At 35.1% G+C, this 15,653-nt stretch overlaps 1 protein-coding gene across 1 annotated transcript in view; it reads left to right on the top strand.

The window, feature by feature from the left end:
* Nucleotides 1-15,653, top strand: part of LOC127445265 (protein ELFN1-like) — a 139,725-nt gene that overhangs the window by 102,886 nt on the left and 21,186 nt on the right. The window lies entirely within an intron of this gene.

Below are 15,653 nucleotides of genomic sequence, written 5' to 3'. Positions count from 1 at the left end.
CATTTTTATTTGTATAGCACTTTTCACAAGAGACGTCGTTTCAAAGCAGCTGTATGGGAAATTATGCTAAAACAAAAAACAAAGTTGTAATGTCTTATTCATCATTGTGCCATAAGATAAAAATGTGATTGTAGATTGTGTTTTAATATACAGTATATAGATAATAATATAGATATGCGTGCTTGTGGGACAGAGAATCTGCTGCCTCCCTGAACTCCACAGCACCCCTCTCTTTTCCAATAGATAACTGTGGTCAAATATGGTACTGCAACAAGCCCTCATTAGCCACTTTTCCACTATCGGGATAGTGTGAGCCAGGGCCATAAACTGGTCAGCTGGGGACAATAGCCTCTGACCTTTGAGCCTCAAGACCAAAATCACTCTGCATTCCCACTATCGGGCCAAAAGTCCCACAGCGTTGCCCTAAAACCAAGGGCCGTAGCTAGTGGGGTGAAATGTGGTAATGATTCTAGGGGCCTAAAGGTCCAGGGGGGCCTACAACAAATTCAAAACATTATTATTTTAATAGAAAAGGGGCCCAGAGCAATATATAGTCAGGTGGCCCAGGAATCCCTGCTACGGCCCAACCTGACCCTAATACGCCGCCCTGGTGCAAACATCACACACCCCGCCCATTTCACAAGCCAAACCAAATATGCATGTTATCTAGTTATTTAGAATATTAAGTTTATATTGTATGTAAACATTAGCTAGCTCGCAAGATAAGAAACCGTTGACAACTCATTGACACCGTCCATGATCGCGAACCATGGAAAGATCTTCCTTTGGGTACCGCTTTGTCCATTGTTCATCTTAACGGATTTGTAATGTGTCCGCAATGTTTTTTTGCTAAGATGCAGGTGTGTGACGTCACACAAACATGTCGGCACCCAGATATATACAGTACAAAGTTAGTGATAAACATTCAGTTTTATTAAATTATATAGATCTTTCAGTCAATGTTCCTACATTATAAGATATTAAAGCTGGTTTAACAAACATTTGCAGAGAAAGATGTTCAAAACACGTAAATTAAACTCTCTTTTGATGATCATACATCTGTAGCACAAATGTTAGCATAGCAGCATTGTTTATCAGTTGGGTTGCTAGGAGACATCTCTGGTGACAGTCAAACCGCTGTTAATCTAACTCGAGAATTGCATATTTGGTTGTTTAAACGTAATTTTCCACCCACTGTACAAAAGTGCCTCTGTTTGTTCCTGACAGACAGTAGATACCCTAACCCCGCCCCCACCCTAATCCTAACCAAATGGAGCCTGTAAGACTGAGTACCCTGCCAGGAACAACCTGAGTCACCTTTCTCCCATCGCGTCATTTTCCAAGCATCTGGCAATGGAATTCCTTTACAGTTGGAGATCAGAGAATTCAAGTAGGAATATCCCACATTTGACTTGAATGGAATGCAGCATGAGACTCTCGCTATTGCTGACAAGCCAGACATAAAAATAGTTTGGAAATCAAAGACAAGGGAGGCGAAAAGACATCACATTTATTGTGTTACGAAAAATTGTATGTCAAAAAGCCTTGGCTCTGTGTAAACTGAATGAAATATAATGTTTCCCATATTTACTTTTTCATTCTAATTTTGGGAGGGGATAGAGTGGGGTAAACAGTAGCGTATCCCTAATGGAAAATCCAGCTCAAGCTGGTAGCTGTGTTTTGGAACATGATAGCTGGTCATGAGCGGGTCCAAGCTGGTCATTAGCTGGTCCAAGCTGGGAGACCAGCTTAGACCAACTACCAGCTTGTCATACCAGTGCTATAAAAGGCATGTAGTTAGTTCTGTTATATTATTTATTATTTCATGAATAATGAGTTGAATGAATTGAATAATGTAAAAAAAAAAAAAATAAATTTGCATGATCTGCTCCATCAATTATTTTGCCATTATATTTATATTATTCTATTTTTAACTTTTGCATTACAGATAATCTCTTTAATTTGTTGTATTGCACGTTATAGCATGTCTCTACAATAAGATGAATATGCACAAATTTGTGCTTTTCAGCTGATCCTGGATCTGTGAGTGACACAACTGCTACCGGACGAAACATAACATTTCACACTTTGAAGTTTGTGGAGTCGCTTATGCAATAACGAAAACATGGATAAGAAAAATACGCAGGCAAAGATTGTCTCCACTGGATGATTATTAGAAATGATACATTAATAGCCTACTGATTTTTATTTTTATTTTTATTTATTTTTTTGTCTTATTGGAGCTATTAAAGTTATCCAGCTAAAAGCATTATTGTTGTTTGATTAATATTCCCTACAAATTACATATGTTGGCATGCAATCTATCTTTCTCTGGTTAATTATATAATAATTAGTAGTTTATTAGTAAATTCCATTTTGTCCCTTTGTTTGACCCAGATATTGATAATTAATCAGCATAACGTTATTCAGGACTTCATGTGCTCCAAAAGAGTACAGTATGTGTTGTACGTACACTCGATATCAGTACACCAGGTTTAACAAATAAAAAATTCATCCTGCATAATGTGAGATTTTGTCCAGTCCAGGCCTTCACATAAATGAATTTGCCACCCCAGATTTATTCACTCGAACAACTAAACATAATATATGGATCCGTAAACTGCATTTTAAGCAACAGTCACACCAGTGTGTTTTAACAAAATGTGATGATATCAAAGTTAAGAAAGGACAGTGGTCCCTTCCTTATTAGTACTTTTTATTTACTGTCTAGTACACTTTTGGTTATTGATTGTTATCTTGTCTGTTTGTTCGTTTGTTTGTTTGTTTGTTTGTAAAGGTGGGGAGACATTTATGTCTCTTATTCACACTGGAACAGCATTCACCAAAAACTGAGACTTTCAAAAACACTCTCTAGTGCTGCGTACTTTGTAAAACAATTACGTTAGGAAAAGGAAAACTGAAAATTTTTCAACCAAAAACATCTTAGTGTGGATTTATTGGTAACCCTTTACAATAAGGTTCCATTTGTTAACATTAGTTAATGCATTAGGTATCATGAACTAACAATGAACAATATACAGTATGTTTAAAGCATTTATTAACCTTAATGCTAATTTGAAAAAATAATATTGTTCATTGTTAGTTCATAATGCATTAACTAATGCTAACTAGGGATGTCAATCGATTAATTATTTTAACTGAATTAATTACGTGATATGGCGCTTAATCACAATTAATAGCATACCAATATTTACTGAGAAAGGCTCCCAAATAAAAGTAGAATAATTAAAATAATTATAAATATATTATTTAGGCCTAATACATAATTCATATAATTCAAATACATTGCATAATATTGTGGCTACCCATCTTGAAATCCCTGCATTCTGTTGTGCTTGGTCCAGTTGTTATTGAACACAGAGAGCACGTCATCTGTGGAAGGCTGTCCTGCTGCCTGCTGCCTGCTGGCTCCTTTGAGGACAAGTGTTGGCTGTACAGCTGGAGCGCTGACTGCCCCCTACTGCATTAAGGTGGTACATAAAGCTTGAATTGCTCCGATGGTAGGAACATTAATTACAGAATTTATGTATTAATTTGAACACGTTTTTTTTTCATAGAATTAATCACACTAAATTAACGTGTTGAATCGTCAGCCCTAATGTTAACCTATACAACTTTAAATAAATAAAAAATGTATTTGTATATGTTGAAATTAAAATTAAGCAGCATTAACAAATGCTGTAAAAGTATTGTTCATTGTTAGTTTATCTTAACTAATGTAGTTAACTAATCTTAACAAATGGAACCTTTTGTATATTGTTACTGATTTATTCTTATTTTATCCTATTAGGACCCTATAGGCAGGGTTGGGGAGTAATGAAATACATGTAACGGGAATACGTATTTAAAATACAAAATATAAGTAACTGTATTAAACTACAGTTACAATTTCAATCATTAGTATTTAGAATACAGTTACATTCCAAAAGTATTTTGATTGCTGAAGAGATTACTTTGCATTTTATTGTCATTTGTTTCATTTAATATTTAGTCCTTTCAGATGGAAAACATTTATACATATAAATGATGCAATCCAAAGTGCATTTGAACAGCGGTGAAACACTTTCTTATGATGTATTACATTCATACGAGCAGTCAGAGAAGTACGTTTGAAGTAAGTTTGGAGCACAAGAAATAGAAATAAACATTGTGTAAATTGTCAGCTTTACGCTAAGCTAAAATGCTATTTCTAGCCATTTTACATGTACGTTACCAGGCGCGATCATGTTTTTTTTGTCAAGAAAATTCACGTTGGATTATAATTTCTTTTTTGCTAGTAAAACCTTTGATATTAGGGCAAAACATTTTGTATTGTTTTCTTGTACAAATATCTAAAAATCCTTAAAACAAGATGAATTTAATTTATCGTGTTTTAGAAACAACACTGCATAAGATATTTCAGTTTTTCAGAGAATGTATTTTGAACATGTGTATTTTGTCTTACTGTACTGGCAGAGTTTTTATAGTCAAAACAAGTGAAAAAATCTACCAGTGCTGAAGAAGTAATCCAAAGTATTTAGAATATGTTACTGACCTTGAGTAATCTAACGTTACAAATTACATTTTACAGCATATATTCTGTAATCTGTAGTGGAATACTTTTAAGAAGTAACCCTCCCAACCCTACCTATTGGATTAATTCTAAATTATGACATAACTTCCATTTGCATTTAATCCTGTACACATTATTCAGGATGTTTTTGACAAGGGAAATCAAACAAAACAAATAATGAAATGGAAAGGTTTTTTTCTGTAAATGGTCAGTAGACAGAGGAAAACAATTATTGTATTATGAATTGCTTGTTACTTTAACAGAAATTAAACATACACATGTTTTATGCTGAAAATCTGTAAGACACCTGTACTACACTGGGAAAGTCCCCTAAATTAATCAGATCACTTAATAGGCATAGTTCAGCCAAAAATGAAAATTATGTCATCATCTACTCACCCTCATGATGTTCCAAGCCTATCTGACTATCTTCTGTATTACACAAAAGGAGATGTTAAGCAGAATGTTTGGTTATTATTGTATAGAACAAAAGAGCAGTATTAACATTCTTCAAAATGTCTCCTCATGTTCTTTTGGGGGGGGGGAGTAAATGATGTCAATTTTCAGTTTTGGGTAAACAAATCTTTAACCAATCCTATTTATTTATTTATTTATTTATTGACAATTTGTGAAGTTATCATCAAGCTCTCAACTGTAATATAAAAAGAGTGTTGACACGTACATTGTAGATTAGATTGGAAGTCACACTTGCTCCTTTCAAGTAAAGCAAATATCTGTAAACAGATCTGACAGGCTCAAAAAATTCCCTAGACATTGATCAAGGAGCGAGGTGACCAAACATAATCACCCTGCCAAGCTGGTGTTATTTGATCAAGGAGCGAGATGACCAATCACAATCGTCCTGGCAAGCTGGTGTAATTGTTGCTTCACTCCATCTCAAATTACCTTGCTGGCTTGCTCTTTCCTGGTCCTAGCTGAAAAAAGCGAAATTGAGATTCATGGGCTTTCACCTGCACTCTTGTCCTCTAATGCATATCTTTATCCATTCCTCTCTCCTCCAACAAGCCTGTTTCTCCTTCTGCAATGTCTGACATTATTTATTTATTTATTGTTTTTCTGACAGAGCAGCAGATCTATTTTGTGGCTGGGTAAGAAAAATGGACAGAGAGAGAAATATTTATGTTTTTTGTTTTGGGGGGGGGGGGTTGTTGTTTACAAGAATATATTCAGTATTGATTATGAAGGTTGTTTATTCTTATAAAAAAGTAAAAACTGGGAAACTATGAAAATAAATTAATGGTAAGGTTAAAAAAGTTGCTGGTAATATGGAATTGAATGATTCAGGGAAATATAATTAATATTTGGGGTAATGTAGAGTTACATAATACCCTTACAAAAAAGTACCATGGCAGTACAGTGATGCTATCAGATGTTAATGGTTAGTTGACACATGTTGTTCCCCTGGAATCTTTTATTTTTTTAAATCAAGATTATAGATTAAAATTATGTAAAGGTTTTTGGGGTATATGTATCTTTATTCTACAACTGGTCACCAATTCAGCTTTTTCACAATTTTTAATAACTTTTTTTGCCTTGACTTTTTCATTTTAAATGGTCCTGGACTGGCAAATCATTTTTTTAAATTATGAATATTCCATGTACAGTATTCTTTAAATTAATAGGTAAGTCTTTACAATTAGGTTCCATATGTAAACATTAGTTAACATGAACACGAACTAACAATGAACAATCATTTTACAACATTTATTAAGCTTGGTTAATGTGAATGTATGATTTTTTTCTTTTCTTCCCAATTTGGAATGCCCAATTCCCAATGTGCTCTAAGTCCTCGTGGTGGTGTAGTGACTCGCCACAATCTGGGTGGCAGAGGACAAATCTCAGTTGCCTCCGCGTCTGAGGCCGTCAATCCGCGCATCTTATCACGTGGCTTGTTGAGCGCGTTACCGCGGAGACGTAGCGCGTGTGGAGGCTTCACGCTATTCTCCACGGCATCCACGCACAACTCACCACGCACCCCACCGAGAGCAAGAACCACACATTATAGCGACCACGAGGAGGTTAACCCATATGACTCAACCTGGCCAATTTGGTTGCTTAGGAGACCTGCTGGAGTCAATCAGCATGCCCTGGATTCGAACTCATGACTCCAGGGGTGGTGGTCAGCATCAATACTCGCTGAGCTACCCAGGCCCCCGGTTAATGTGAATGTTATCATATACTTATTACGTTTTTAAAATCAAAAGTTTTATGTGTTAACTTAAGTTAATGCAATCTGATCTAACATGAACTAACAATGAACAATAAATAATGTTTACGAATGGAATCTTATTATAAAGTGTTAACAATTAATATAAATGCTCCATGCATAATACTTTTAAAATAATTAGCAAAATTCTGTTTAAAATAGTTTTAAATAGAGTATAGCATATCACACCGCAGGACATGTCAATGTATTTCATGCCAGTAAACCTAATGCAAATGGACATGGTACTCCAAGTTTCTTTAGAGAATACCATTGTATTACCACCATGGTAGTGTCCAAAAAAAAAAAAAAAAACACGGCAACATGGTGATACCACAGTATTTTTTATAAGGTAGCTGGGAAGCGAAAAACACAGGTAGCATAACAAATACATATCAGGTTTCTAGAGACCTCAGAGCCTTACTATTTATATTATTAAAGTGGATTATAAGAGTTTGGGTGTGTTTGTGTTGTGCTGAAAGAGAGAGGACAAATAGATTAAATAAAACAATTATGTCTGTCAGTCTTTAAGCCATGGCTCTGTGTGTTCCCACACCTCCATATGCAGCTGATAGGATTTAGAGGTTTGGAATTAATTCGCTTACAAAGCTTTGACTCCCCCAAGGCAACATAATCCCTCCTTAACACAGCTAATAGAAACCTAGCAAGCATTTATTCACCTCTGTCGAGAGGTGTACAGTGTGGCTGTCAGTTATTTCCCTTCAAAAGTAAACACGCTCCATCAAAAGCTCTTGTTAAACATTGAGGTCATGAGGGAACAGTGTTAGCACCATGGGATACAAAAGCTCTTGTACAATGGTTGCAGGTTACTTGGGGTTACTAGATGTTATGTAACCGTGCAAAGGAAATAATTGCTGCCCATATCAGTATAAATAGTAGATACACATCAATGTGAAATACAAAACAGTTTGTGATAGATGAGGTTTTACGGTTTCCTTAAGCTCAGTCCCAACAAACTCATCCACTTCAAAAAAATACATCCACTTCATCCAATACATTTATATACAGTACACCAGCCAGGGTTTAAAGGGATTCATTAAAAAAAATTCAAAACCCATATAATTCCGTGGAACACTAAAGAAGATATTTTTTATAATGTTCATAGTGCTCTTTACTATATAATGAAAGCCATGTAGAAACCAGTAGCTGCCAAGCTCAAAAAAGAAAAAAAAGTGCACCATATAAGTAGTCCATATAACTTGTTTTTTATATTCAAAGTCCCTTTGAAGCCCTACAATAGCTTTTTTGTGAGGAACAGACCAAAATTCTTTTTATAGACCAAAAGTCCTAATTCACTGAAAATCTCTTACATTTCATTCACGTTATCACACATTCAAATTTAGTTAGTCACGTTTGGTTATGAGACATGCCAGAATCAATGACTTTTGGTTCCATTGATGCCCAAGGTGTCTTGATGTGGCATATGTGCCCCTACCCCACCAATCTGTCACCACTCCTTGTCCCAGGACCTCATAATTCACAAATTAGCCACTGAGTGATAACTACCAAAAATCAGCTTATTAAAAAAAAAAAAAAAAATAATAATAATTTTTACACATCACTTGAAATAAGTACCATAAGAGTGATGGTAAAGGTATTTATATGTAACACAAAATCTGGGTAATTGGCAGAAATCAAAGGGTGCCAATCAATTTATGCTTAAACCAGTTATGACATACCCTGATAAACGACATCTGTTTAAAGCGTTTACATAAGGTGACCAGATTTCTGAAATGAAAAACGGGGACAATTCTAGTTCAGTGGTAAATATGTCATTGAAATTTCACGTTACTTAACTTTTAATTAAAAAAGGGGGACAATTCGGATGTTGTGTATTTTGACAATGGTGAATGTAGTAATGTCATGAACTATATTATATCATACTCTGTTGAAAATGTCTCAATGAAATTCTGATACGGAGATAAAGTTGATCATTTTTAATTGTCTTTTGTTACATATGAGTTCATTCTTTTCTACACTGTATACAGTAGATGACAATTTGGCATAAAAGTGAACTAAACAAACATATATAAACAATGATTGAATATAGGAACTGTTGCAGCTGACTCCACAGCACAGGAGTCTTGCTCTTGGTCACACTCTTTGCGTCACTCTTCTTACTCTCTTCTAAAGTTCCTTCTCCCTTCCTCTTTTCCTTCAGTTTTACCTGCCACTTTCCTAAAAGTAAGACAGTAGGCTAACAACTTGCTTGCTGGCAAACTGGCAGCGGAATTTCAAAAGAAATGAGCTCACTTGACTACCATTTCTCTCAGTATTACAACTGAAATCATATGAAACACTTACACTATTATATCAGGGCCTGAAATTCATTTCTGAAGGGCTGATTGCCCCCCTTAGATGCCCTTATAATATTGGGGATTTTTTTTTCTTCACTTTTTAGTCATGACACAAAGATATTCAATATTGTATAATACAAAATAATAATAATAATAATAATTATTAATACACAATTTCACCTAACTGTTTCTACCAGTTATCTCATATGGTATATCCTATGGATCTGTTTTTCTTAATTACACCTTTTATTTTGATCAACTCTTATGCATTATGATGCTTCTTTTCAGTCACTTCTTTCCCAGCAAAGAGCAATGTAATCTGTGCTGTAATGTGCTGACTTACATTTATTGTTGTTCTTTGCAGATATTTTATTATACATTTCATTGTTATTAATGTCGTATTCTTAATTTAAATGCATTAATTTTATATAATACATACCAATATAACTTATTTATAACATAGCTAGTATGTGCCTCACCTCGAAGCTGATAACGATGATGATGAGGATGATGATGATTCTTTTCAATTGCGCTTGCTCCTTGGTCCAGTTCTTAATGGCAAAACTGGTGCGAACAAGTAATCAAAGGAAGATGAATGACTTAAATCTGCTATAGCGAGCAGCCCCCTCTGTTGGTCAAAATAAACAGCACACGATTAACCTTGTTTGCGGTAGGCTTCAATAGCAGCTTTCTTGCCATGTATTTGCACTTTGCGGACTGTTTTGAATGCGCAGTAAAAACGTGGACATTTCCGGGGACAGCTCCAGTCGGGGATAGACCTTCAAAAACCGGGACTGTCCCCGAAAAACGTGGACGTCTGTTCACCCTACGTTTACATGACCTTAACGTTGGCTTTTAAGCATCGTCAGATGTATACGTGCTCAATGACACCAATACCTTCAATGCCTGATAGATAGTTATATGTAATGGAAATAACTTTGTCCAGACCATTGGCTGTGCTCTGTCATTTATGTGATGCTACATCATATGATTGATTATGATGATCTACTCTAACTATTAGGGCTGCTAGAATCAAATTCAAGACACTTTGTCTGGTCCACAATACAGGTGATGACCCATCCCTGGCCTGATCCTACTTGTCATCCATCAACAAATTCCAGGCCACCCAATGGGTTAGGTGCCTTCCTCAAAGGCACACCACAATGGTGACAGCTCATGGCTTATTTCTTGTGGTGTCCAAACCAGCAACCTTCCTCTTTCTGGACCTGCATTTTAGCCACCATGCCACACCTCTGACCATTGCTACTTACATAACTAACACCCTTCTTTCTTCACTAGCTCTCATGTCATCAGCACTATAGTTCCAGCCTTAATAGGCATCCATCTATCCTTGTTTCTGAAACTGTAATGGATTGGGCTCTGTGTGTGCAACTATTTCAGTGTTTATGTATTTATGCTGTAGCATTATTCTCTGCACTTGAGGTTTAGTCTCAGTACTTGACTTTAATTCTCAGCCGAAAGGGTTAGTATTTGCCACACACTCAACATCTGCAATTCCTTTGAGACATGAGTTGTTGTTGTTGCAGAGATTTTTTAAATATTCAGACTTGCTTGTTGATTGATAGTGAGAAAGATCTTGCTGTGCTGCTGTATGGAAGTACTGAGCACTGCTTAGTGGAATGCATTCTCTACTGATCTATTAAACTAATGTCTTTTCTGTTGAATTTGCTGTAATTATGTCCTCTCAATGGCTTAAAAATGCATTTACTCTTCTCAGACTGTCCAGCAAGTTCAAGCGAGTGTTAAGATGTTAATAATAAAGTTAAGAGAGTTAATAATAAATAAAGTGCACAGGGAAAATTATATCGCTAATAAAAAGTACTGTGGCAGTACAATAATGGTATCAGATGGTAATACCATGGTATTTTGATGTAATGTTCAGTGGCCCCAAAAAGTATTTGGATACTTACTGTAAGTCACACTTGTATGAATGTCATTGTATTAGACAACAAAATATCAAGCCAAGGGGCATCTGCAAACAAATTATTTCCAATAAGTTCACACACCACAACAACAACCAGAAAGTGTCCAAATACTTTAAACTCATTTTAAACAGTATAATTTACGTAAATTATAATATATATTTATAATTTAAATATAAATAATTATATTTATAAAACAATTTATGTAAAGTACATATAATTTGAACACTATACTTACATAATTTATAAAAGTGTATTTATCATTTAAAACCTAACAACTTATTTTTATGAAGTGTGCTTGTACTATCTTTCTTCAAAACAAATGCTTCTTGCTTATATATTTTGTTATCTAATGAATTTAAATACATTTGGAAAAATATAATTAAATAAATAATAATTTATTTAAATAATTATATTATTTATTAATTATTATTATTTAAAAATATATATTTTAGGCCCTTGTGAATCATGGTAATTAATTTTTTTGTGAACTCTTCATTTAAAAAATAAATAAATAATAATTTAACTCAACTGAAATTCTGGATCAAAAGCAATATTCATAATTTATTAGGAATAAACATAAATTCAGCCATAGACAGCATATTTGCTTTAATGCCACCTTCAGCTTTCTCTGGATGTTGCTTTATTAACACTACATACTTTTAAAAACCTTTTAACCTGTAAAATTTTAGCACAGGAGAGAAATAAAATGAAGAGCACTAAGAGTGTAAGGGCACCCTGAATTACTGATAATAATAAAAAAAAAAAACATCATCTGTTCTCTAATTCCCCTCTGCATATCCTTTCATCTTCTCAGTTACCGTCTCTATCTCTTATCCACATTTTCATCTGGCTGCTGATGCTAAATGGAGAATGGCATGATGACCAGGTATCAAGAGTGGGGGGGGGGGGCATATGCATTGTGTATGTATATAAAGAAATATTTTGTCCTCCCGTGTGCTTTAGATGAATGCATTTGAGTAAAAAAAAAAAAAAAAAAACAGAGGATGGAAGTTTGCATTTGAAAAGTAAGTTTATATTCTTTTGTATATAAAGAAATATTTTGTCCTCCCGTGTGCTTTAGATGAATGCATTTGAGTAAAAAAAAAAAAAAACAGAGGTTGGAAGTTTTCATTTGAAAAGAGGGTGTTAGAGTAGTTCTTAAACCTTGAAGTTGTGTCCTTTTTTATCCATGTTTGGTCCTTGTTCCTAATAGCACTATTTCACAGTGGTTTCATAAAGTATACAGTGCACACAATATTTATGAATGGACTAACTAGGCAGCTGAGGATAATGGACCATTCCTGCTAAATAATTTTGATGTCCCTCCATCTTTATAGAAATGCTTACTGAGAATAGTTCTTGCAGTTAAAATAAGAAGTAGAGCATTACATTTTCTGAAGAAAATGTGTTTTACTTTCCCACACAACACTTGTCAAGACGATTCAGGTCCAAATTCTAGGTTGTTCTTAGTGGTTGCTTACTGGTCCTAAAAAGTCCTAAAAGCCCACCTCCAAGTCTCAATATATTCTGGTACCTAGATATGGATCAGGTCCTTCCTTCAATGTAAGTCTACAGATCTGTTTCACCCATTTTATCGTCCTCCAGGTGAAAATCGTAAGTCTGATTGCTTATGAAAAGTAATAGCCCATCTTTCCTCAATAAGCCAAATATTTTGACGTATTTATCTCTGTTGCACAAGCGGTGCAGGACAAGTTACGCATCAAACTTTAACACTTAAGGTTAATCGTTTTTTTCAAATCCTTAACCCTAAGTATAAGCAACAGTAATCCATATACATTTAATTTTAGAGAGGATGAAATCAGGAACTTGAGAAAAGTGGTGTAAAAATACGTAAATACATGAGAAAGATTTAAAGAATAGATGTGAGATGTGATATATATTCTAACATGATCACACAGGAAATCTGTGTTGGTTTCGATTTTTAAATTTTTTTTTTATTTCACAGTGAAATCAGAAACAGTAGGTTGACTATTCTTAAGCTAAATTCGGTCTGTGCTTACCAAAATTCGAAACACTGCCCCCAGTGGCCAAAGTGTTAAGTGTTGTTGGGCGTATGGACGTGTGTGAGTTCCATTTTCTGGGTGAAATGTCCATGGAGGGGCACCAAAAGCGAGTTGTGATGCGAGTTGTTTTTAGCTGTACAGGCAGTACAGTGAAGAGGAATGCAAATTTTATAAACAGTCCCACCCAACCCAACCCAAACCCCAAACCTAAACGTAGCCATCAGTGGATTAAAAATGTAATGTTTGAGGGAAAAAATGCAACCTCCGATTATGTGATGCGAATACTTCCTGGTTTCAACACAGGATCTCAACACAGATCTCTCACGCTGCTGATGCAGCGTGCTTCTGGAGGCACCACAAGTGAAGGTAAACTTGCTGGAGCTGATGCAAAAATTAAGCATATATCACATATATAAAAGATATGAAAATACAACGTGAAAACTCCTGAAACTATAACATATACTGTAAGTATTATTATAATGCTACTCATTGAGTCAGCATAATGTGGCCTATGTATTAGTTATGTTTTAGAAGTTACTGTTTTGTAAATTCTTTTAGTTTTAGTTTAGAGACTTTTAGTTTAGAGACTTCTTCATGGTTTAATTTTCCATGTTTTACATAGTTAAAGATATTGCATTACGTGTAATGCATTTTTGTGGAAACAGCGCATTCAAAGTGCAAGTTACACATACTGTATAGCACATAACTTAGTTCAAGTTCCGCTGTGCATTCGCTTCATTGTCTGTGCAGATGTAAGTAGTAATAGTATGTTCACATCAAGGATATAACTAATTAATCTCACATATATATGATGCATTTGAGTAAATCAGTTAGTTCACACTAGGTTCAGCTCTTTGTAATCACGCGGTTTTAAAGTTAGTGAAAGAAAAAAGTTGCAAAGGTGGGCAGTTCATAAAATTGCAAAGCATAAACAAATTTCTGCAGACAAAACATTAAAACTCCTGTCGCTGAGTTTCCTGTGTAATCAGTCTGTATATTATTAGAATTGAACACATTTTTACCAAGAATTCTACACAAGAATTCTACACAATTCTACACATTATTAAATACTTTCTAAATAATTAGATAATGCTTTCCACTACCAATCAGAGTGTAGAGTATTTTAACACATTTTTACCATGTTTAAATCCATTCCATAGAATTCCACAGATTTCCAAAATCAGCACAGAAAATTTGAAAAAATTTCTGCAGATTCCATCCTGAGCTTTCAGTGAGTTACCAAACTGAGAGCAAATGCAGTAACAAAAACCATTAGCTTGTAATAAAATTTGAGGTTTACACAAAAGCCGAATTACAGAAAGCATTCATATCCTTCAATGAATATAATGTACACACGCTGCCAAAACATTCAAAACTCTCCTGTACGCAAACACAAATCTACCTCTGCTGCAGCATTTCCATCTTTGGAAATAGTTACACTGTCATGATTGTTCTTTGTGACAACATCCTTTTAGACAGTCAAACTCATGCAAACTTTGAATCTACACTCTTGCACTGGCTCAGAAGCCTATTATAGGATGTCCTGCAGAATATAAACACACTGGCGCTTTGATTCATTTGGAGTAATGTATTCTGCTTTAATTAAGGGCTGGTGGGAGGAGCTGCCATCACTGTGAGGTCCAGCTGAGAGCAAGTCGATGGGGAATCTAAACAGCATCAGCATGCAATATCAACATGCACCAAGAAAACTTTACTTCACGCTTTACACAATGTTTTTAACAACACTCCACTCAGCCTTATAGACACACATTATAAAACTGATAGTTCAGACTCGGTAAAATCATCATGCACAGCCTTGTGGCTTATTGATTTCTTGACCATGAAAGTAAATTTAAATGCGCATGATCTCTCTTTGTCAATTTATCTATACTTTACAGAGCAGACTTTATACCTGCAGGTATATACCATTTACAAAAAGTATTAAAGGGGTTATAACATGGCACTTTTACACCATGGTAATTCCAAGGTACTTCAAAGAATTCCATGGATATGCCATTACAAAAGCGTGCAAAACTCATGGTATTACCACAACTGACTTGGGCCAGTAAGCAATCACCTAGAAACCACCCAGAACCCCCTAGCTTCTGTTGAACCCATCAGTCCACGTTATTTCATCTTCTTTCAACTGAACATTTTGCAATAAAATTAAAATGTATTGTTTATGTACATAAAATTAATAGCTTTAAATACATTATTTAGTTTTTAACTTGATTAGATTCAAAACCTTTCATAGGACTGTAGTTCGTCCCTTGATTAAAGGCAAAGTACACAGTCTTGTACCTCCATCTCTTTTGCTTATATGATGTTGCTATTCACCTCAGAGCTGGTAAGTTTGGTTTATGGCTTAGAACATTTTTATAAAGAATCTCTATGGAAAAAATGAATGGGAAAAATACTTCCAGAACCAAGATGGCTGAAAAAATGGGCGGGCACTGTTGCGCTCAACTGCAAAAATGTTCAAACAAGTTTCAAACATTCCATCCGTCTTCCACTGGTCGATCAAACAGATAGCCCTGCCCGAAACTTGCGCCATTGGTTGTTGTGTCT

This window comes from Myxocyprinus asiaticus, chromosome 8 (genome assembly GCF_019703515.2).
Source record: "Myxocyprinus asiaticus isolate MX2 ecotype Aquarium Trade chromosome 8, UBuf_Myxa_2, whole genome shotgun sequence".
Lineage (NCBI taxonomy): Eukaryota > Metazoa > Chordata > Actinopteri > Cypriniformes > Catostomidae > Myxocyprinus > Myxocyprinus asiaticus.
The sequence above is the reverse complement of the archived record's forward strand: the minus strand, read 5'-3'. Positions and strand labels throughout refer to the sequence as shown.